A 23,322-nucleotide genomic window follows, 5' to 3' on the forward strand; every position below is an offset into this window, starting at 1 on the left:
ATGCATGTATGTGTGTGTGACTGTGTGTGTATTTATGTATGTATGTGTGTGTGTGTGTGTGTGTGTGTGTGTGTGTGTGTGTGTGTGTGACTGTGTGTGTATTTATGCATGTATGTGTGTGTGTGTATGTATGTGACTGTGTGTGTATTTATGCATGTATGTGTGTGTGTGTATGTATGTGTATGTATGTATGTGACTGTGTGTGTATTTATGCATGTATGTGTGTGTGTATGTGGCTGTGTGTGTATTTATGCATGTATGTGACTGTGTGTGTATTTATGCATGTATGTGTATGTATGTATGTATGTGACTGTGTGTGTATTTATGCATGTATGTGACTGTGTGTGTATTTATGAATGTATGTGACTGTGTGTGTATTTATGCATGTATGTGACTGTGTGTGTATTTATGCATGTATGTGTGTGTGTATTTATGCATGTATGTGTGTGTGTGTATGTGACTGTGTGTGTATTTATGCATGTATGTGACTGTGTGTGTATTTATGCATGTATGTGACTGTGTGTGTATTTATGCATGTATGTGTATGTATGTATGTATGTGACTGTGTGTGTATTTATGCATGTATGTGTATGTATGTGACTGTGTGTGTATTTATGCATGTATGTGTGTGTGTGTATGTGACTGTGTGTGTATTTATGCATGTATGTGTATGTATGTATGTGACTGTGTGTGTATTTTTGCATGTATGTGTATGTATGTATGTGACTGTGTGTGTATTTATGCATGTATGTGTGTGTGTGTATGTGACTGTGTGTGTATTTATGCATGTATGTGTGTGTATGTGACTGTGTGTGTATTTATTCATGTATGTGTGTGTGTGTGTATGTGACTATGTGTGTATTTATGCATGTATGTGTGTGTGTGTGTGTGTATGTTTGTAAAAAAACAACAAATTTACAGACCTTGTTACTACAGCATAGGGGGCGGGGGGTAAACGGTGTCACTATAAAGTACCACTATATACAGTACGGGGGGGCTGGACCATGTCACTGATTACTGTGGTCATATAAAGTACTGGGGCGGGTAGGGTCAGGCCAGCCATCTCACCGGCAGATTACAGACTATGTCACTAACTTACTATATACAGTACTGGGGGGTTAAATAGTGTCACTATATATATATACAGGTATACCCCGCTCATACAGCGGGTTAGGGACCGGAGCCCCGCTGTAAAGTGAAAACTGCCTTAAAGTGAAACAAGCCAGTTTTAGCTTTTTATTCACTTGCCAGTGTGTTTAAAGACTTTGTTTAAACTAACATATTAGGGTTGCAGTAGTGCTACGTTTAGTTTAACACTAGCACAGCACAGTATTCAATTAGGATTCAATAAATACTGTACCTGTAAAATAGTGACAATTACTGTAGTAAAATTTGCCAGACTATAGCACTGAGACACAGATTGCACTGTAATGCTGTAAACAGAGTGAACTAAGCATAACAAAATGGTGCCAGTCACTTTTCTTGCAATCTCACAATGATTACAGCACTGTTTCAAAATCCTTGGAGGCTGAACTTCAGCTCCACAGAGCGCTGTATTAGCGAATCGCTGTAAAGTGAAGCGCTGTAAAGTGAGGTATACCTGTATATATATATATATATATATATATATATATATATATATATATATATATATACAGTAATAGGGGGTCAGACCATCTCACAGACTGTGGGCACAGGGTACCTCCTTTTGCAGACATGTAATCGGCTTCACTTTTTTTTCTGTATTAAATGTTAAAAATAAATAATAATAAAAGAATGATATGTATCAAATTCACCTTTTTTGTGTGTGTGTGTGGGGGGGGGGGGGGCTTTCTTAGATTCTTGCACCTGGGCCCTGTGGTTTCTAGTTACGCCTCTGTCACTAGCTCTGCTGTCATGTGCCTGCACTGTAATCAGAGTGGCATCAGTATCAGCACCGGGAGATATTGCAGCAGTATAATTCTAAGGATCACCCCTAGATAAACAAGCATGATTTGAAAAAAATTATTAACATTTGGAAAATTCACAGATGTAATGCACATGTGTTAGACTACATTTGTAATGTGCATGCGATCAGGAGTGCAGAGCAAAAATTAAAATGCAAATTTGGTGCGCAATAATTGGGGAACACAAAACGGTCTAAACACAACCATTTTATGGGCAGGCTTTTGTGACGTCAATTAGGATTTCAAATTGTATATATTTATGCAGATATAAGCTTCATTTTCCAGTGCAAGTAAATTCAATATGATGCTTTTTGTGTATTCTTTCAAATGCTTTGTTTTTTACTATGTCGTTTTGAACATTTTTATAATCCTATAAATGTAATATTCGAATTATGAGATATTCGAAATAGAAACATTTGAATTGGTTTATTTGTATTGATTATGTATAGACTTACTGAATTCCCTACCACATGAACTATTAAACTGAAAAGCATTTGTTAAATCATGTTACATTCGAAATTTTTAATGTGGCTATTCAATCTATAAATGAACATTTGAAAACCAACGTAATATTCGAAAACCGGAAAAAACATTAGATTACTGAATTTTAATGGATTTTCGTTATTATCAACATTCAATTGTCTAAAACGAATATTCACAGAATTATTTGTTTTACCAGGCTCATTGCTCTTTTACCCCATTCACCCATCCCTATTCGCAACCTTTTTGTAGCAAGTACCCCTACAGACATACATTTTTGCCCTAAGTACCCCAACAATGATGCAGAAATATTGTTAGGTTAATAAATGAGAGGCAATTGTGCATATCACAGAATGTGGCAAATAGGTATTAGAGACAGTTATCTGTTTTCAAGGGTGTATTTTAAAATGTATTATTATTATCAGTTATTTGTAGGGAGCCAACACATTCTGCAGTGCTAAATATTGTGTCACATATTAGATTAAAAAATGAACATGTTAAGCGAAGTAATATTCATGTCACCACATTTCTGCACCTAACTTCATCACACACACAGCTTATCAAGCTCATTTCATTATGGAATATTTGGGTATAGAGCACTTTACCTGGAATATTTCACTATGGCATATTTTCCTTGTGATAGTGCACCTTGGCACTATATCTATTGTTGCCATATAGTGCCGTAATAAGGGGGGGGGACATGAAAAATACATATGTCAGGGTTCATATAATGGAACATTATTCAAACATTTCTTTAAACAGCCTCTGACATATATGTATTTTTCATAAGCGTCTTCCCTTAGCGGCAATATGGCAACCATACCTATATCTAGCACATGGCTCTATGACATGGTGAAATGCATTTTAACTGGCACATTCCCCGTGATACACTTTTTATCATTATTTCTCAGCTGCAGACATCAAATGTCTGGCCAAATTCTAAGGATTTCAAGCCATATATTTTTGAGGGATTAGTTTAAAAATGAAAATAAAATTTTATTGGAACCACATTAAAATCAATAAGATAAAAAAGTGCCAGTATAGACAGTTTAAGAGATAGTTGAAAATTATTTACTATCTGTTTAAAGTTGTTCTACTGTCTTCTCTGACAAAGAAAAATATCTTAAAAGCAAAGTGAGGCTTCGACTGAAGAAAGTGTGAGAACATGAAAACGTCAGCCAGAATCATATCCCGTACTTCCATGGGAGGAGGGTAGGGGTAATTTTGTCTACATTAACAGGTACACCTAGGTGCTCTAAGACAGCCACCTACGTGCAAGCTCCTGGATATTGCACCCTTGCAGACAAATTTTAGCGAAGGGGATTAGGAGATGGGAGAGGGGGAGGTGGAGAAGGATGAGTGGAAATCGTTTTTATTATTTTTATAGAATCAATGCTGCACACTCATAGACTGTGTGTGAGAGTGACACAGAGTGTGAGAGAGAGTGACTCTCTCAAACTCTTTCAAACTCTCTAGCACAGTTGTTGGCACAAAGAAAATCCTATGGGACATATTTCCACTTGAGCATGCGCACTGATACAGTAGGAGAATCTGATAGATACTGCTTGCTATTCTGATAATATGCACTAACATGAGCACACATACACACACTTCGCTGGGCAGTTTTTGCGGCCTGAAATACTGCTATAGCAGAAAAACCATAAACTTTTTTTTTATGTACAGATTTCATTTGATGCTATTTTATCTTCTCAGTAACAATTCTAATTTATAACTACAGGGTTTAGCCCAGGGTTTTAGCCCAGGAGTGTGTGTCTTAGTGTATTTTTGTGCATGTCTGTGTGAGTGTGTGTGTCTTTATATGTTTCTGTGGTGTATTTCTGTGAGTGTTTGTGTGAGTGTGTGTCTTTGTGGGTGTGTTTTCTGTGGGTCTCTATGTGAGTGTGTGTCTTTGTGGCAGTATTTTCTGTGGGTGTCTATGTGAATGTGTGTCTTTGTGTGTCTTTTTCTGTGAGTGTCTATGTAAGTGTGTGCCTTTGTGGGTGTGTTTTCTGTGGGTGTCTATGTGAATCTGTGTCTTTTTGTGTCTTTTTATCTGGGTGTCTATGTGAGTGTGTGTCTTTGTGGGTGTGTTTTCTGTGGGTGTCTATGTGAATGTGTGTCTTTGTGTGTGTGTGTGTTTTCTCTGGGTGTCTATGTGAGTGTGTGTGAATGTTTCTCTGGTCTCTGAGTGTGTGTCTGAGTGCCTGTGTGTGTATGGCCAGTGTTTGTTTCTTACTGCTAAATATAATTTTTTTTACATAATTTTAGACTAATGAGACATTTTTTTGAAATTACCAACCCATTACTCAACCACTTAACCTTTGAATCAGTGTTTAGACAGTTCAGGGGCCTCCCATTAAGCCACTGCATACTGTTGGCATTATATAATTACAATCCTCCTTACCATAAAGTTAATCAGAACTCCATATTTTGTTTTATAATTCTCCCTTTTTTAACCAAAATGTTGTGTATCTCATTTTTTGTCAGGTCAGCGTAAACAAGAGCTGTGTGTCTTTGTGTGTGTTTTCTCTGGATAAGTGTGGGTGTCTGTGTGCTTATGTTTCAGTGGGTTTTTGTGTAAGAGTGTATCTGAGTGTATTTCTGTGTGTTACAACACTTTCAAATTTGACTACACACAAATAAAGTGTGCAAACATGTTAGTCACATGGCCTAAAATTGCACAGCTCTGTATCCCCTAGTGGTGCATTTCTGCTTTTTCAACAAAGGATACTAAGAGAATTAAAGGACCACTCAATGCAGTAGAATTGAATAATTGTCAAGTGCATAATTAAAATGACAACGATGTAACACCTACTCTGAATTTCAAATAAGCAGTAGTTTTTTTCTGACAAATGTATTTTTTCTCCCATTTTCCGGCCCCCTGTATCATGTGACAGACATCAGCCAATCACGGACTAGTATACGTATACCTTTTGAGCTTGTCACATGCTCAGTAGGATCTTGGACCCCAGAAAGTGTGAATATAAAAAACTGTACAACATTTAATAATGGAAGTAAATTAGAAATTATCTTAAAACTGCATTCTCTTTCTGAATCATAAAAGTTTATTTTGACTTGAATGTCCCTTTAAGCAAATTTCATAACAGAAGTACATTTTTATGAAACATGATGTTAGTCACAATTTTACCTTTAGAGACTTAGTCACCCTAGATGTGTTAAAGGGACAGTAAACCTTAAATTTTTTTTTTATATAATTCTGCACATAGTGCAGAATTATATAACATTACATTAGACAAACGTTTTAAATCATAATATTGCCTTTTTATTTTTAAAAAATATCGCCATTTTACAGACCCGCTCTCTGGGCTCTGCTGAGCGGGTCTGTTGTATTTACTGAGCGCATCGGGCCAGCTGTATAGTCACAGCCCGGCCCGACCGCGCCATTAGACACAATGCAGCTCGCTCCCGCTGTCAAACAGAGCAGGAGCGAGCTGCATTGTGTCTAATGGCGCGGTCGGGCCGGGCTGTGACTATACAGCTGGCCCGATGCACTCAGTAAAAACAACAGACCCGCTCAGCAGAGCCCAGAGAGCGGGTCTGTAAAACGGCGATATTTTTTAAAAATAAAAAGGCAATATTATGATTTAAAACAATTATCTAATGTAATGTTATATAATTCTGCACTATGTGCAGAATTATATAAAAAAAAAATTAAGGTTTACTGACCCTTTAAGAGGTCTGGAGGGCCAACTGTCGTGCCCTAGTGACTTGGATGTTCCTTCTCCATCAAAAAGCAACAAACAACAAAGAGAAGAAAAATACCGGATCCAAATAGTCAGTGCTGTCCAAAGTTTATTCAGCTGGGAGACATCCAACACTAAGGTAATGCTCCTGCTCCATCAAAAAGCACCTCAGTATTTTATCTGGTAAATTTCAGAGGGACTTCTCTGAACCCTTACCAGAAGCGTGTTGAAAAACAAATCCTGCTTTTAGAATCTACAGTCAAATCAGAAAAGATTAATTACAATCTGACCGCAAAGGAGAGGGAAGCATTGGGCTCTCTTTAAAGGACCAGTCAACACATTAGATTTGCATAATCAACAAATGCAAGATAGCAAGCCAATGCAATAGCACTTAGTCTGAACTTCAAATGAGTAATAGATTTTTTTTCTGACAATTTTAAAAAATATGTCTTTTTCCACTTCCCCTGTACCATGTGACAGCCATCAGCCAATCACAAATGCATACACGTACCATGTGACAGCCATCAGCCAATCACAAATGCATACACACTTATTCTTGCACATGCTCAGTAGGAGCTGGTGACTCAAAAAGTTTAAATATAAAAAGACAGTGCACATTTAGTTAATGGAAGTAAATTCCGATTATCCTAGTATGTGAAGGTATAATCTAGATTTTATTAAAGACACAGAGACAAGTATTTTTATGCATTACTCTTTCTTTACTACTCAATGCAGCCTTTTAAAGAACAAGATATATAAGATAAATAACATACACATAATAAGAACATAACATAGGCTTATTATAGTGAGAAAAAACAGCCAATCAGCACAGAGCATAGACTATAAACAGAGCACCCAATTAACATTCTTCCTCTTTCTAATTGATGCTCAAAAGGAATAAAATATTAAACATCATGAGAAAACCAAAAAGTCCGAAACAACAAAGGGTAATAAACGCCAACTTCTTGTAGAACTGATGGACGAAATTCCATGGGATGTTGAATTTGATAGAAGGTAACGTAGATGTCCAGGGTTCAGTGGATGAAGGTTGAGACTTCTGAATTGAAGGGAAGAATCCAGAAGATGAGAAAGGATTGGAATCACATGGATACTGTTAAAAAATAAAAGAATTAGTAACACATAATGACGGTTATTAGGGTGGGAAAAAACACCATTATCTATGTGAGGAGGGAAAATACTCGTCTCTGTGTCTTTAATAAAATCTAGATTATACCTTCACATACTAGGATAATCGGAATTTTATTACAAGACCAGAGACTCCTATTTTTATGCAAGTTTAAAGTAGTTAGGAGAATAAATTAAGCGAGGCATGTTGAATGGGTCTGAAATAAAATTGTTTGAAAATGGAATCTGAAGACCAGTCTGCAGCATTTAAAATCTGTTGAAGAGGAGCCGCTTTCAAAAAGGCTTTTGAAGCAGCGGAACCTCTGACAGAATGAGCTGTGAAAGAAATGTTGATACCGGCCTCTTTCATGACCCATTTAACCCACCTAGCAATAGAGGTAGAAGTGATAGGAGCATGGGGGGGAACAAAAGAAATAAGCAGTTGATTATGGATAGGTTTCCTAAATATCAGAGTTCTAGATTCATATGACTTTAAGCATTCAACCACACACAAAGAGGGTTCAGAAGACAGATGAGGATAAAAGATGGAAGTAGATAAAGTTTTTGTTCTGCGAGAAAGAAAAAAGGTGACTCCTTCAGGGGAGAAACGTTTAGAGTTCCAATCTAAGGCTTTTACATCAGATACCCTTCTGAAAGAAATAAGGCATAGAAGGGTAGCGAGTTTAGCGGAAAGTTGTTTTAGAGTCAACAAGTTATTATCTGGCCAGGATTTGAAAAGAGAGAAAACTAGGTCTACATCCCAGAAAAATTCGTGTTTGGGAACAGGAGGACGTTTTAATCTAATGGCTTTAAGAACTCTACAAACTAAAGGATGTTTACCGACAGGTGAATTATTGATTAGATTATGTCTGGCAGAGATAGCAGATCTATGGACATTAATTGTTCTGTAAGCTAGGCCTGAATCAAAGAGGTGTGACAGATAATTAATGATTTTGGTTAAATCCGAAGAAATGGGATCCAAATCCCTTCGCAAGCACCAGCTAGACCATTTTGACCATGCGGCAAAATAACATCTGCGGGTACCTGGAGCCCAAGAGTCTTGAATGAGGGATCTAGCTCTCTCCGAAAGGCCTCGGAGAGACCAGGGTCCCCTGAAATTGTCCAGGCTATCAGAAGAAGAGAGCCTTGGAGAATTAAACTGTGAAATTCGCCCTCCGGATTGACTAATAGGTGAGGAAGTGGAGGAAGAAGAATTGGAAGATTGATGGACATCTCCAAGAGGGAGGGGTACCAAGATTGGGTTGGCCAAAGGGGAGTCACTATAGTTAGGCATAGGAGATCCCTGCGGACTGTTGAAATTGTCCTCGGGATCATTGAGAATGGAGGGAAAGCATAAGCTTTCTTGGGGGGCCATGGTTGCAGGAAAGCATCTATGGCCGCAGCTACCGGATCTGGACGCCAGCTGAAGTATGGGTAAATCTGGAAATTGGTCCTGGATGCAAAAAGATCCAGGCAAAAGGGACCTCTGAGAGATTGAAGGAACAAAAACATTTTCCTGTCTAATTTCCAATCGCTCGAATCTGTCAGATGACGAGATCCCCAATCTGCAGCTGTATTTGATTGACCTGGAATATATTCCGCTTTGATAGAAATATTCCTGTCTAAACAAAGGTGAATAAATTCCTTGGTTATGTTGGACAAATTCCTTGATTTGGTGCCTCCTAAACGATTGAGATATCGTACTGCTGAAATATTGTCCATGCGAAGGAGAATAGAAACTGGAGAAGAAAAATTGGCAAAACTTTTGACTGCAAACGAGCCAGCCAATAATTCCAAACAATTGATATGGAAACGTTTCTCCTCCAATGTCCATTTGCCACCGGTGATGGAAGGACCGCAGCGTGCACCCCAGCCTGAAAGACTGGCATCGGATTCTATAATGAAGTCCGGAGTTCTGCCAAAGATGGCTCTCCCATTCCAGGCTTCTAGATGAGAGAGCCACCAAGACAGTTCTTCTTTGGCTTCTAGAGACAAAGGAATCAAATGAGAATAAGAAAAACCTTTCCTCAAATGAAGGATCTTTAGTCTCTGAAGTTCTCGGTAATGTAATGGGGCAGGAAAAATAGCCTGAATAGAGGATGATAGTAACCCTACTATTCTGGCTCTGGTTCTGATGGGAACTAAATCTTTGGATAAAGTTTTGGTAATTTCTTTCTTGATATTCTTTACCTTGTCTGAAGGAAGACTCAGAGTAGAGAGTATCGAATTGATTTTGAAGCCTAAGAAAATCAAAGACTTTGTGGGGAAGAGAACTGATTTCACAATAAAACCTAAGGATTCTAATAAAGAAATTGTGGTAGATAGATGATTCTGAAGGGAATGAAAATCTTGGTCCATAATCAAAATATCGTCTAAATAAATTATTAGACGAATTCCTCGGAGTCTCAACCAGGCCACTACTGGTTTCAGTAGCTTGGTGAAAATCCAAGGAGCAGAGGACAGACCAAAGGGAAGGCAAGTGAAATTCCAAAACTGGTCTTCCCAACGGAAAGTCAAGAATTTCCAATGTTCTTGGGCGATTGGTACGGTTAGATAGGCGTCTGTGAGATCCAATCGAACCAACCAATCGTTTCCTCTTAAACATTCTCTTAATAAGTGAATACCCTCCATTTTGAAATGATGGTAAACTACAAAGGTATTTAACGTTTTTAGGTTTATGACTGGTCTGTATTGATTGTTTTTCTTTTTTACCAAAAACAGATTGCTTAGGTAATAATCTTGAGGTTTAGAGACTGGAAGAATTGCTTTTTTGGAGAAGAGAGAAGAAATTTCTCTCCTGACCAAAAGAGAGTCCTCTTGAGAGAACTGAATTGGATGGGGAAGACAGACTTGAATTGGGGGAGATATGAATTCTATGAGAATACCTGACACAGCTTGTAAAACCCAAGGGTCTGAAGTAATTGAGGCCCAATTTTGAGTAAACAGGGCGAGTCTGCCTCCAATTTTTTCTGGGAAAGAAAGGACATAGGGAAGAAATAAAGAACTTACCTGGAGCTTGTCTAGCTCTGGCTCTGGTCCTAAAACCTCTCTGAGTCCAGGGGCGACCTCTTGTCGGAAAAAAGGAGGAAGTAGATGGTTCAGAATAACCTCTTTGGAATTGAGATTGAAACTGGTGTTGGTATTGTGATTGTTGGGGATAGTAATGAGACCTGGATAAGAAGGATTGGCGGCCGGGAAAGCGGCCTCTGCCTCTCCCGGCCCTGTCGGAAAAACCCTGGTTAGGGTAGAAAATTTTCTTAACAGATGTTTTTACTTTGTTTAAGTTAGAGAAAGTATTGACGTATTGGCTTAAGTCCTTTAAGTAAGAGTCTCCAAACAAAAGACCCTTGTTATCTGAAGCAATATTACTTGAGGAAAAATCAGAAATTTTCGGATCTATTTTCCTCAAGATGTTACGTCTTCTTTCTCCAGACATTGCGCAATTCGTGTTCCCAATAAAACACAGAAGTCTTTGTACCCATTCTCTGACCACATAGGGATCCAAAGGGCAATTTTCGGCTACGCCTTGTTCAGATAATTCGAATAATTTAGTGAGGGGACCAACTGAATCTAAAAGTTTATCTTGGCAAATTTTCCAGGATCTATCTATTCCTTTTTTCAGTTTATATCCTGGGGAACCAATAAATTTTAAAATTTTGGGATCAACTTCAGGTGTGATGGAAGCATTCTTTGGTAACAGGGGACGAGGACAGAATTTACAATAAATATGACTGTAATGTAGTATAAATGCCAGAAGATGGCAACATAAGCTGAGAAGAAACACTTAATGTTAGAAATGTCAGAAATGTCAGGACCGAGTGGAAAAGACACAAAGTTACCACTCGGTTAACAGCAGAGGTACAGCTGACAGAAGGCAGGGTTAGTACGTTAGCGGTAATGGGCAGGAAGGGGACAGCCCACAAAATGGCGATCGGACTGAGAGGAAAAAACCATGCAGGAGGGGGAAAAAATTGTGCAAATAACGGAGAGCAGTAAAGCGGAATAAAACGCTAGAAAGGTGATAAAAGAAAAAGTATAATAGAGTTATACGAGTTTAAAATATATGTAAAGTAAAAACCGGAAAAAATATATACATTGGGATAGACAAGGGTGATATAGTGACAAAACGAAAATAAACAGTTAACAGAAACAATGTTAAAGGGGGATAAAATATATCTATATAGACAGTAATGATAAACGTTTTTATTATTATTTAGACTGCACTACTTATCTGAGTGAGCAGCAAAAAGAAAGAGGAAGAATGTTAATTGGGTGCTCGGTTTATAGTCTATGCTCTGTGCTGATTGGCTGTTTTTTCTCACTATAATAAGCCTATGTTATGTTCTTATTATGTGTATGTTATTTATCTTATATATCTTGTTCTTTAAAAGGCTGCATTGAGTAGTAAAGAAAGAGTAATGCATAAAAATAGGAGTCTCTGGTCTTGTAATAAAATTGGAAAGTTGTTTAAAATTGCTGCTCTATCTGAATAATGAAAGTTTAATTTTGATTGAGTGTCCCTTTAAAGAAATGATGATATTGTCATAAGGTCGCCTGACAAAGGTGGCAATGTACTTGTATTAAATAAAAGTTATTATATTTTGGAAGCCTATCGCCTGCTAAATGATCAATCCACATATAGGAGATTGTCTGGTGATCCTACCATTCCTTTTTAAAGACAACTACAGGTTCTGTTAAATCAGGTTGTGGCTATAGGAATCCTAACTACGGAAAAGATACAGTGCTTATTTCCTAAATACCCCCGTATCCCTATCTTCCATCACCTTCTCAAAACCCATAAAAGTATGCAGAGTCCACCTGGTATGCCTATTGTTTCGTAGAATTTCTCCTCAAACATAATTTTTTTATGTTTGAAAAAAAAAACATCCGATTTGTGGCACAGCGATGGGGACGAAATTTGCCCCATCATTTGCCAATCTGTATGTTGGATGGCACATAGAACAATATATGAGATTTATCGATGATCTCATATTTATAATTACAAAACTGTTTGATTTTACCTCATTTGTTAACTATCTGAATGACAATGAACTGAACCTAGCATCTGTGGGAGAAATGCAGGAGGATACCATCAACTCCCTTGATCTTAAACTATCTGGTTATATAGAAACTGGGTTGGTTATGACTAGTGATGTCACGAATTGTTCGCCGGCGAATAGTTCCCGGTGAACATAGCATATGCAATGTTCGATCCGCCCCCTATTCGTCATCATTGAGTAATACTTTGACCCTGTACCTCACAGTCAGCAGGCACATTCCAGCCAATCAGCAGCAGACCCTCCCTCCCAGACCCTCCTACCTCCTGGACATCATCCATTTTAGATTCATTCGGAAGCTGCATTGTTAGTGAGAGGAGGGACAGTGTAGCTGCTGCTAATTTAGTCGGGAAATCTATAGCTAGGCTAGTGTATTCAGTGTCCACTACAGTCCTGAAGGACTCATCTGATCTCTGCTGTAAAGACAGCATCCCAAAAAGCCCTTTTTTTTTTTCCTGTGTAATCTAATTGGAGTTGCCTGCCTGCCAGCGTGTGTGTCAGGCTCACATCGTATACTGTGCCCACTTGCCCAGTGCCACCACTCATATCTGGTGTAACTGTAGTGTAGATTTAAAAAAAACAACACTTTTTTGACTGTGTTAAATAATAGCAGTCAGTTTCCTTCACATGTGTGCGTTTAAGTGCCTGCCTGCCAGGGCACAGTGTCACCCCAGTGCAACTCATATCTGGTGTAACAGTAGTGTACATACCTGATGTTTTAAAGCACTTTATTGCAAACAATTTAGGAATGTTAGGTGATTTATGCCCTTTATGGATTAAAACCAGACTCTGCATCAACTATGTAATTTTCCATGGGAGTTTTGCCATGGATCCCCCTCCGGCATGCCACAGTCCAGGTGTTAGTACCCTTGAAACAAGTTTTCCATCACTATTGTGGCCAGAAAGGGTCCCTGTGGGTTTTAAAATTCGCCTGCCTATTGAAGTCTATGGCGGTTCCCCCGGTTCGCCCATTCGCCAACAGTTGCGGAAGTTTGTGTCCGCCGTTCGCGAACGTAAAATTTTAGGTTCACGACATCACTAGTTATGACAGATACATTTTGTAAACTGACCTCTGGGAATACGATTCTACACGCTCGATACTGTCATCCACCACATTTGGTGTGTTCTATCCCCAGGGGTCAATTTATTAGGTTAAGAAAAAACACCAACTCATAATCATCTTTTGAGGCCCAAGCTTTGGCACCCATAGAGAGAATCAGATTTAATCTTAGCCTTCAAGGATGTGAAAAGTAAATCTCAACTAGAGTACATAAGATTTGTTCTATACTTAAGAGGAATTTAAATATCCTCAGGGAAGATGAAGCTTTAGCATTAGTGGTGGATAAATGCGGATTTATCCCCCCAAAAAAACACTCTATCTTCCAGGCTATCCCCCAGCCTAATTTGCAGTGATCATTCCAAAAAGAATAATTGGATAAACAAGAAAGGTACTTTCAAATGTGGCAAAGGTCCATGTATCACTTGTAATATCATTGGAATGGGAGATAGCTTCAGGAGTATAGTATCACAGGAAGTTTTTGCCATTAAGCACTATGCAAATTGTAGAAGTAGCTTTGTGGTATATCTGTTAGAGTGTAACTTGTGTTCCCTGCAGTATGTGAGTCAAACCTCTAGGGAGTTGAAGTCAGGGATGAGAGAACACATTAGGGACACAAAAATGTTTGTTAAGGATTCAGCTATAGCCAGGCACTTTAATAACATACATATGACAAATATTTTTCAGATTAAAGTAAAGGTCATTGACAGAATTGTCACTCTTAGAGGTGGCAATATACATAAGTTACTATTAAAACAAGAACTATATTGGATTTATAGACTCAAAACCATAACCCCTTTTGGTTTAAACCGCAAGTGGGATATGAGTTATTACATAGATGGTTAATTAGGAGCAGTACACATTGTGATGTTGAAACTGTATAACAATATGCATATCAAGTACAAATAGTGGAATTTGATATTAGTGAAAGATACATGTGGGATAAGTGTGAACTGAATGTGGGTAATTCAAATTGCATTATTATTAATTTACTTGACTGTTAAATGTTATGCTACTGTGTGAACTCCTTTTTCTATATTTACAGGGAGTGCAGAATTATTAGGCAAGTTGTATTTTTGAGGATTCATTTTATTATTGAACAACAACCATGTTCTCAATGAACCCAAAAAACTCATTAATATCAAAGCTGAATATTTTTGGAAGTAGTTTTTAGTTTGTTTTTAGTTTTAGCTATTTTAGGGGGATATCTGTGTGTGCAGGTGACTATTACTGTGCATAATTATTAGGCAACTTAACAAAAAACAAATATATACCCATTTCAATTATTTATTTTTACCAGTGAAACCAATATAACATCTCAACATTCACAAATATACATTTCTGACATTCAAAAACAAAACAAAAACAAATCAGTGACCAATATAGCCACCTTTCTTTGCAAGGACACTCAAAAGCCTGCCATCCATGGATTCTGTCAGTGTTTTGATCTGTTCACCATCAACATTGCATGCAGCAGCAACCACAGCCTCCCAGACTGTTCAGAGAGGTGTACTGTTTTCCCTCCTTGTAAATCTCACATTTGATGATGGACCACAGGTTCTCAATGGGGTTCAGATCAGGTGAACAAGGAGGCCATGTCATTAGATTTTCTTCTTTTATACCCTTTCTTGCCAGCCACGCTGTGGAGTACTTGGACGCGTGTGATGGAGCATTGTCCTGCATGAAAATCATGTTTTTCTTGAAGGATGCAGACTTCTTCCTGTACCACTGCTTGAAGAAGGTGTCTTCCAGAAACTGGCAGTAGGACTGGGAGTTGAGCTTCACTCCATCCTCAACCCGAAAAGGCCCCACAAGCTCATCTTTGATGATACCAGCCCAAACCAGTACTCCACCTCCACCTTGCTGGCATCTGAGTCGGACTGGAGCTCTCTGCCCTTTACCAATCCAGCCATGGGCCCATCCATCTGGCCCATCAAGACTCACTCTCATTTCATCAGTCCATAAAACCTTAGAAAAATCAGTCTTGAGATATTTCTTGGCCCAGTCTTGAAGTTTCAGCTTGTGTGTCTTGTTCAGTGGTGGTCGTCTTTCAGCCTTTCTTACCTTGGCCATGTCTCTGAGCATTGCACACCTTGTGCTTTTGGGCACTCCAGTGATGTTGCAGCTCTGAAATATGGCCAAACTGGTGGCAAGTGGCATCTTGGCAGCTGCACGCTTGACTTTCCTCAGTTCATGGGCAGTTATTTTGCGCCTTGGTTTTTCCACACGCTTCTTGCGACCCTGTTGACTATTTTGAATGAAACGCTTGATTGTTCGATGATCACGCTTCAGAAGCTTTGGAATTTTAAGAGTGCTGCATCCCTCTGCAAGATATCTCACTATTTTTGACTTTTCTGAGCCTGTCAAGTCCTTCTTTTGACCCATTTTGCCAAACGAAAGGAAGTTGCCTAATAATTATGCACACCTGATATAGGGTGTTGATGTCATTAGACCACACCCCTTCTCATTACAGAGATGCACATCACCTAATATGCTTAATTGGTAGTAGGCTTTCGAGCCTATACAGCTTGGAGTAAGACAACATGCATAAAGAGGATGATGTGGTCAAAATACTCATTTGCCTAATAATTCTGCACTCCCTGTGTTTAGAATATGTTTGCCCTTTGCATCCTATGTGATCCACTTTCAATATTTATAATATTATGATTTTTTTTTTTAAATCAAATTCATTTTATCAAATGCTGATTAGTTGCCGTACCTTTAAATACACTGTCAGTGATTTAAGTTATTATCCTATGACTAAGTGCCAATAACAGGCACGAAAAGCATAATGGTTGTCTAGGGGGCTTACCCACCCACATGCAATTTTTATGCCTTCTCATTAAAAGTTATATTTTGATCTTTATCTTGGATTTGCTGTGCGGCAGCTCTCTTTTTTCCTAAGTAAATTTTTATATCTGAATAATGAAAGAAAAATATTGGGGTTTCATATCCCTTTAAATTTATTTTTAGTACAATTTCTTCATAGGTCCTTCCTCATTTGTTCTCAACCAGAAGTAGAATAGCTGTATTTGATTTCAGCATAGAAACCTTATCTGATGTGGCATAAGGTAATAATCCAATAAGTGCATATTGTATATTGCAGATCAAAAATTGAATTTATGATTTAATATTTTTGCTCTCAGTATATCTTTTTATTTAATCATGTACCTATATTTCCTGGATCTAAACAATTGGTAGAGATTCATAACAATCTTTTAAAGTCTCCATTGCATATGTTCTTTGCCCCTAGTAATAGACAGATGGCTAGCTTCTTTTATCTGTTTTTACATGTGCTCTCTAATTTACTAACAGCACAGGAAACATAATCTGTAATGCAGCGTCAGCCAATGATTACATATTACACATAATACATCTGAGGGTATTAACTGATCTACATTCTGCTTTGCAGTGTCTGAACTGGCACCATGGAACAGCCAAAAATAGCTCAATTTAAGTGATATTAGTTGTGTAAATATAATTAATTTTCTTATCAGCAATCATGTTTCCTAAAACCATTATTTGAATGAACAAATGTATAATATTAAATCATTTGTACAAATATTACCAACCTAAAACTTAATGTTTTTTGTGGATCAAAACTTGTTTGCCTTTATTTTCACCACTAGAATGCATGTGCACAACCATCTTTTATAGATCCTATAGGGCCAATTTAACAAAGTGCGAGCGGCATACGCTGTCGTAATTTATCATTGCACAAGCAGTTCTCGTGAACTGCTTGTGCAATGCGATCGGGCGGATTGATGTCCGCTGCCGCAGATGCGTAGGACTTAAGGAGCAGCGGTCTTAGATTTTATACACTGGTCTTTGATTTTCTACACTGGGCAGCATAAAGCAGATAGAATCAGTGGCATATTTAGGTTTTAGGCCTTTCTTGGTCAGGGAGTAATGTGAATTTTTTAAGGCATTTCCAAAATAAATGTTCACACACACACAGACACATACACACACCTACACACATACAAAAACACACAGTTATACACATACACATGTGCGCCATGCACACACACAGATACACACACGCACATCTGTCTATTGCTGCAATATATATATATATAAAAAAAACACAGATTTCTTGAAACAATACTTCCTCAAACACAAAACTTAGTGCTAAAAGCCAAAAGCCAACAGAACTAAATTCAATAGCTAGCAGAATAAAAGAAAGGTTCAGAGCTACCTCTAAAATGTAAGCTCCATGGGCAGTCTCCTATTATACCCTCTAGAATGTAAGCTCTTTGGGCAAAATCTCCTATTAAATACCTGTATAAAACTTTTAAAATAACTGTATGCTTCTTACAAAAATAACCATAAAAAGTGCTACTCCCTCCCAAGTGCCTTGTTTGCCAAAGCCAAAATACGCCCCTGGATTTATTTTTTTCATATAAGGGACATAAAAGTCATTTTTACATATATGTACAATAGATCATTAAACTATGATCAATCACTGATCAAGCAACTAACGTGTAGAATGTTATAGGGTCGACTCGTGTTGAGAATTCTGCAGGGTGAGGGGGGGGGGGAAACACAACATTCAGAGGTAGATTAAAAATAACAACAAAATAAATAATAAAAAGTAAATTACAACACATGTCCACACTAAAAAGACTTTTCAAAGAGTGACTTCTTGGATTGATGTGATGCTGCAAATGATACCATTTTTTTTAATTGTGAATATATATTACGCATACATAAAAATATTTATTCATTAACTCCCCAAAAAGCTAAGTCAACTCTGTAACAAATCACCTTATGTAAACTGGTTGATGTAATAATCTACTCAGTACAAGGTATTAAGAGCTGACATACACGTCAGTTGCAGATTCTCCATAAAAGCAATTACCTACATAACTGGGCTACAGAGAGGTCAAAAGAGGGAGAATAATAACTGTAATACATTTAATAATAATGAAGAAAAAATATATATACAGTATATATATATATATAAATTGTGTTGTCCAATTAATTAATTAATTTGTCTTCATTTATTAGTTTTGTCTTTTCTTTAAGAAACCTGGCACTGCCCATGCTGCCCTAGAATAAAACATACAATTATTGACTAGATTTGCCCGTGGATTACCCAGATTATGCCCTTAAAGGGACAGTCTACACCAGATTTTTTTATTTTTCTAAAAAATAGATAATGCCTTTATTACCCATTCCCCAGTTTTGCATAACCAACACAACTATAGTAACCTCTGTGATTACCTTGTATCTAAGCCTCTGCAAACTGCCCCCTTATTTTCAGTTCTTTTGACAAACTTGCATTTTAGCCAATCAGTGTTGACACCTAGGTAACTCCATGTGCATGAGCACAGTGTTATCATTATGACACACATGAACTAATAACCTCTAGTGGTGAGAAACTGTCAAAATACATTTAGATTAGAGGCAGCCTTCAAGGTCTAAGAAATTAGCATATGAACCTCCTAGGTTTAGCCTTCAACTAAGAATACCAAGAGAACCAAGCAAAATTAATGATAAAAGTAAACTGAAAAGACTGTTTAAAATGACATTCCCTATCTGAATCATGAAAGTTTATTTTGGACTAGACTGTCCCTTTAAACTGTTCATAACATACCCTTTGACCCAATCAAGGGTTACATATTTTAAATATATAAATACTAGTCCTAAATCCCGTTCACACGGGCCATTTTTTGCAGGGTACAGTGGTCCCACCCCTTGCGCTCTCTCCCTCCCCCTCTCTTTTGCTCTCTCTCCCCCCTCTCTTTTGCGCTTTCTCTCCCCCTCTCTTTTGAGCTCTCTCTCTCCCCCCCTCTCTTTTGCGCTCTCTCTCCCCCCTCTTTTGCACTCTCTCTCCCCCCTCTTTTGTGCTCTCTCTCCCCATCTCTTTTGCTCTCTCTCTCTCCCCCTCTCTTTTGCGCTTTCTTTCCCCCTCTCTTTTGAGCTCTCTCTCTCCACCTCTCTTTTGAGCTCTCTCCCCCTCTCTTTTGAGCTCTCTCTCTCCCCCCTCTCTTTTGCGCTCTCTCCCCCCTCTTTTGCACTCTCTCGCTCCCCCCCTCTTTTGCGCTCTCTCCCCCCCTCTTTTGCGCTCTCTCTTTCCAACCCTCTTTTGCATTCTCTCTATCCCCCCTCTTTTGTGCTCTCTCCCCCCCTCTTTTGCGCTCTCTCTCTCCCCCTCTCTTTTGCACTCTCTCTCCCCCTCTCTTTTGTGCTCTCTCTCTCACCCCTCTCTTTTGTGCTCTCTCTCACCCCTCTCTTTTGCGCTCTCTCTCCCCCCTCTCTTTTGCACTCTCTCTCTCCCCTGTCTCTCTCCCCTCTCTCTCTCTCTCCCCTCTCTCTCTCTCTCTCTCCCCCCTCTCTCCCCTCTATCTCTCTCTCTCTCCCCTCTATCTCTCTCTCTCCCTCTCTCCCCTCTCTCTCTCTCTCTCTCTCTCTCTCTCCCCTCTCTCTCTCCGCCCTCTCTCTCTCCCCTCTCTCTCTCCCCCCTCTCTCTCCCCTCTCTCTCTCCCCCCCTCTCTCTCCTCTCTCTCTCTCCCCCCTCTCTCTCTCCCCCCTCTCTCCCCCCCCCTCTCCCCCCTCTCTCCCCCTCTCTCTCCCCCCCTCTCTCCCCCCTCTCTCTCTCTCTCTCCCCCCTCTCTCTCTCCCCTCTCTCACTCCTCTCTCTCCCTCCCACCTCTCTCTATCTCTCCCCCTCCCCTCTCTCTCTCCCTCCCCTCTCTCTCTCCCTCCCCTCTCACTCTCCCTCCCCTCTCTCTCTCCCTCCCCCTCACCTCTCTCTCACTCCCCCTCCCCTCTCTCTCCCTGCCCTCTCTCTCTCCCTCCCCCTCCCCTCTCTCTCTCCCCCCTCCTCCCCACTCTCTCTCACTCCCCCTCCCCTCTCTTTCTCTCCCTCCCCTCTCTCTCTCCCTCCCCTCTCTCTCTCCCTCCCCTCTCTCCCTCCCCCCCCTCTCTCCCTCCCCCCTCTCTCCCTCCCCCCTCTTTCTCTCCCTCCCCCCCTCTTTCTCTCCCCTTCCCCCCCTCTCTCTCCCTCTCTCTCTCTCCTCCCCTCTCTCCTCCCCCCTCTCTCTCTCCCCCCTCCCCTCTCTCTCCCCCCTCTCTCTCCCCCCCCCCTCTTTTTTGATCTCTCTCTCCCCTTTCTTTTGCTCTCCCTCCCCCTCTCTTTTGCTGTCTCTCTCCCTCTCTTTTGCTTCCTCTCTTGTGCTCTCTTTATCTCCCCTCTTGATCTCTCTCTCACCTTTCTTATCTTTTCCCTACCCCCTCTCTCCCCTCTTTTGAGCTGTTTTGAGCTCTCAGACTGCACAGCCTTTCACGGCCCGCCTGGCCCCGCCCCCTTCATGCTCGGCCATGCCCCCTTCACGGCCCTCGTGCTCGGTTACGCCCCCGGACACGCTCAGTCACGCCAACTTCTGCTCGCACTCAGCGCACTGCAGAGACTTAGGGACTGTGAGGCCAGGTGTGTTTGTCCTTGTGCTGTCTCTACTGCGCATGACAGCTTCGGACAAACACACTTGGCCTTTTATAGTATAGGATATATATATAACATTTTTATACTAGATTATATCTATGTATACTAGATTATTATGAATTGGCTGCGAGACTAGGACCAAGAAATGCGTTGTATAAATAAATATTTGAGTTTTTAATAAACACAGTGTGCACCTTGATGGTTTTATATTTATATCTAATCAAGTGGACAAATTTGCTTATAGCGAAGTTAGCCAATCACAAAATACATATGCGTATATACTGTGAATTCTTGCACATGCTCAGGAGGAGCGGGTGTCTCATAAAAATCACATTTTGATAATGGAAGTGGATTGGAAAGTAGATTAAATTTTCGTGCTCTATCTGAATTATGAAAGTTTAACTTTAACTAGACTGTCCCTTTTTAACAACTGCTTGTGGCTCTATGTTTTAAAGATAGTATTCTTTTATGATGTTTTGTCAACAGAAAGTATGTTGAGTAAACACTATAGAAATTCTCTTTTTTTACACATAAGCAGTTTTTGTTCCTAGCATTAGAAATGGTATTTTAATATAAAGGTGACTTTGCAAGGCATCATGGTACAACATCACTTTTTAAGGTATATTTCTAAAATTTCACCATTCAAAATGTTGCAGTCCAAAATTTGGACATCTGAAACATTGCTTTTTTGTCACTGGTTATGCCTATGCTTGGATGTTTTTCATTGGTTTCTGTTATCCAAGAAGTTTATACTAATCCAATGCACTGTTTTGATTTACACTATAAATATTGTGTTATTTAAAATGCAGATTGACTTATACAGTGAATCATTTTTAAACAGATGCTAAAGTGTTGACACTTCAGATTATAAAAGATTTGATATGGTCAGAAACAGGATGCAAAGAACAGACCATCCTACTGGTAGCTAACTGAACACATCCAATCACCAGTTTGCTAGTATTGCTGCACCTGAGCCTACCTAGGTATGCTTTTCAACAAAGGATACCAAAAGATCCATGTAAATCTAATATTAAATTAAAGCAAATTATAAATTTGTTAAAAACGGCATGCTCTTTCTGAATCATGTAAGCTTAATTTAGATTTTCACATCCCTGTAATACAATATTAATTAATACTGTAATAATTTAACTTACGCACAAATCAACATTTTAAAACTGAAAAACTACAAAAATGTTTTGTTTTGTTTAAAAACATATTCAAAAACATTGATATGTGTAAAGTTTTGTTTCAATCTGCAAAATGTTGGCATTTAAGTACTGTGAAGATATAAAACTGTAAATACATTAATAATCCCAAGTAAAAATTGTCCTTGAGATATTCTAACAAGGTTCTACCCTCAAGACAAATGATGACAGGGCACCTGATAACATAGAACATCATAAACTAATTTATTCTTTATAATCATTAACATAAGCTGTTCGTATGCTTCAATAGGAGGTAAACAAAAACCATGGGACCCATCATGCTACGTGTATACAAGGCTATAGTGAGGCAGTCAAGGACAAAGTCCAAAATTGATACAGGAGGTCAGAAATATATGTCCATAAAGGGGAAAATGCTGTTTTTCTCTCTTCATGAAGGGAAAGATGACATATAAATTCAGTATTTTGAGTATTTTGGTTGAGTCTCATACACAACAAAGGTGACATTGCGCTTACACTAAAAAACACTAAAACATTAAAGGGACACTGAACCCATAAAATGTATTTTGTTATTCAGATAGAGCATGCAATTTTAAACAACTTTCTAATTTACTCCTATTATCAATGTTTCTTTGTTCTCTTGCTATTTCTATATAAAAAAAGAAGGCATCAAAGCTTTTTTCTTGGTTCAGACTCTGGACAGCCGTTTTTGATTGGTGGATGAATGTATCCACCAATCAGCAAGGACAACCTAGGTTGCTCACCAAAAATGGGCCGGCATCTAAACTTGCATTCTTGCATTTCAAATAAAGATACCAAGAGAATAAAGAACATTTGATAATAGGAGTAAATTAGAAAGTTGCTTAAAATGTCATGCTCTATCTGAATCACAAAAGAAAAAATGTGGGTTCAGTGTCCCTTTAAGGGGATACGAAACCCAAAAATATTCTTTTGTGAATCAGACAGAGCATACAATTAAAAAAAATAATCCAATATACTTTTATTATCAAATGTGCTTTGTTCCCATGGTATTCTTTGTTAAAGAGATACTTAGGTAGGTGTCTGAAGCACTATATGACAGGAAATAGTGCTGCCATCTAGTGTTCTTGCAAAAGGATTACATTCTTACAAAACAGCTGCCATATAGTGTTCCAGATATGTGCACGCTCCTAAGCTTGTGCTCCCTGCTTTTCAACAAAATATACCAAGAGAACAAAGAAAATTTGATACCTAAAACATGAAAGAAATGTTTTGGGTTGTAGGTCCTTTATAGAGCTTGGCACAAGAATGTGTCATGGGTGGAAATTAGTACAATAGGATTTAAACTGCTAGACAATTATAGT

The sequence above is a fragment of the Bombina bombina genome, chromosome 1 (assembly GCF_027579735.1).
Source record: "Bombina bombina isolate aBomBom1 chromosome 1, aBomBom1.pri, whole genome shotgun sequence".
Classification (NCBI taxonomy): domain Eukaryota; kingdom Metazoa; phylum Chordata; class Amphibia; order Anura; family Bombinatoridae; genus Bombina; species Bombina bombina.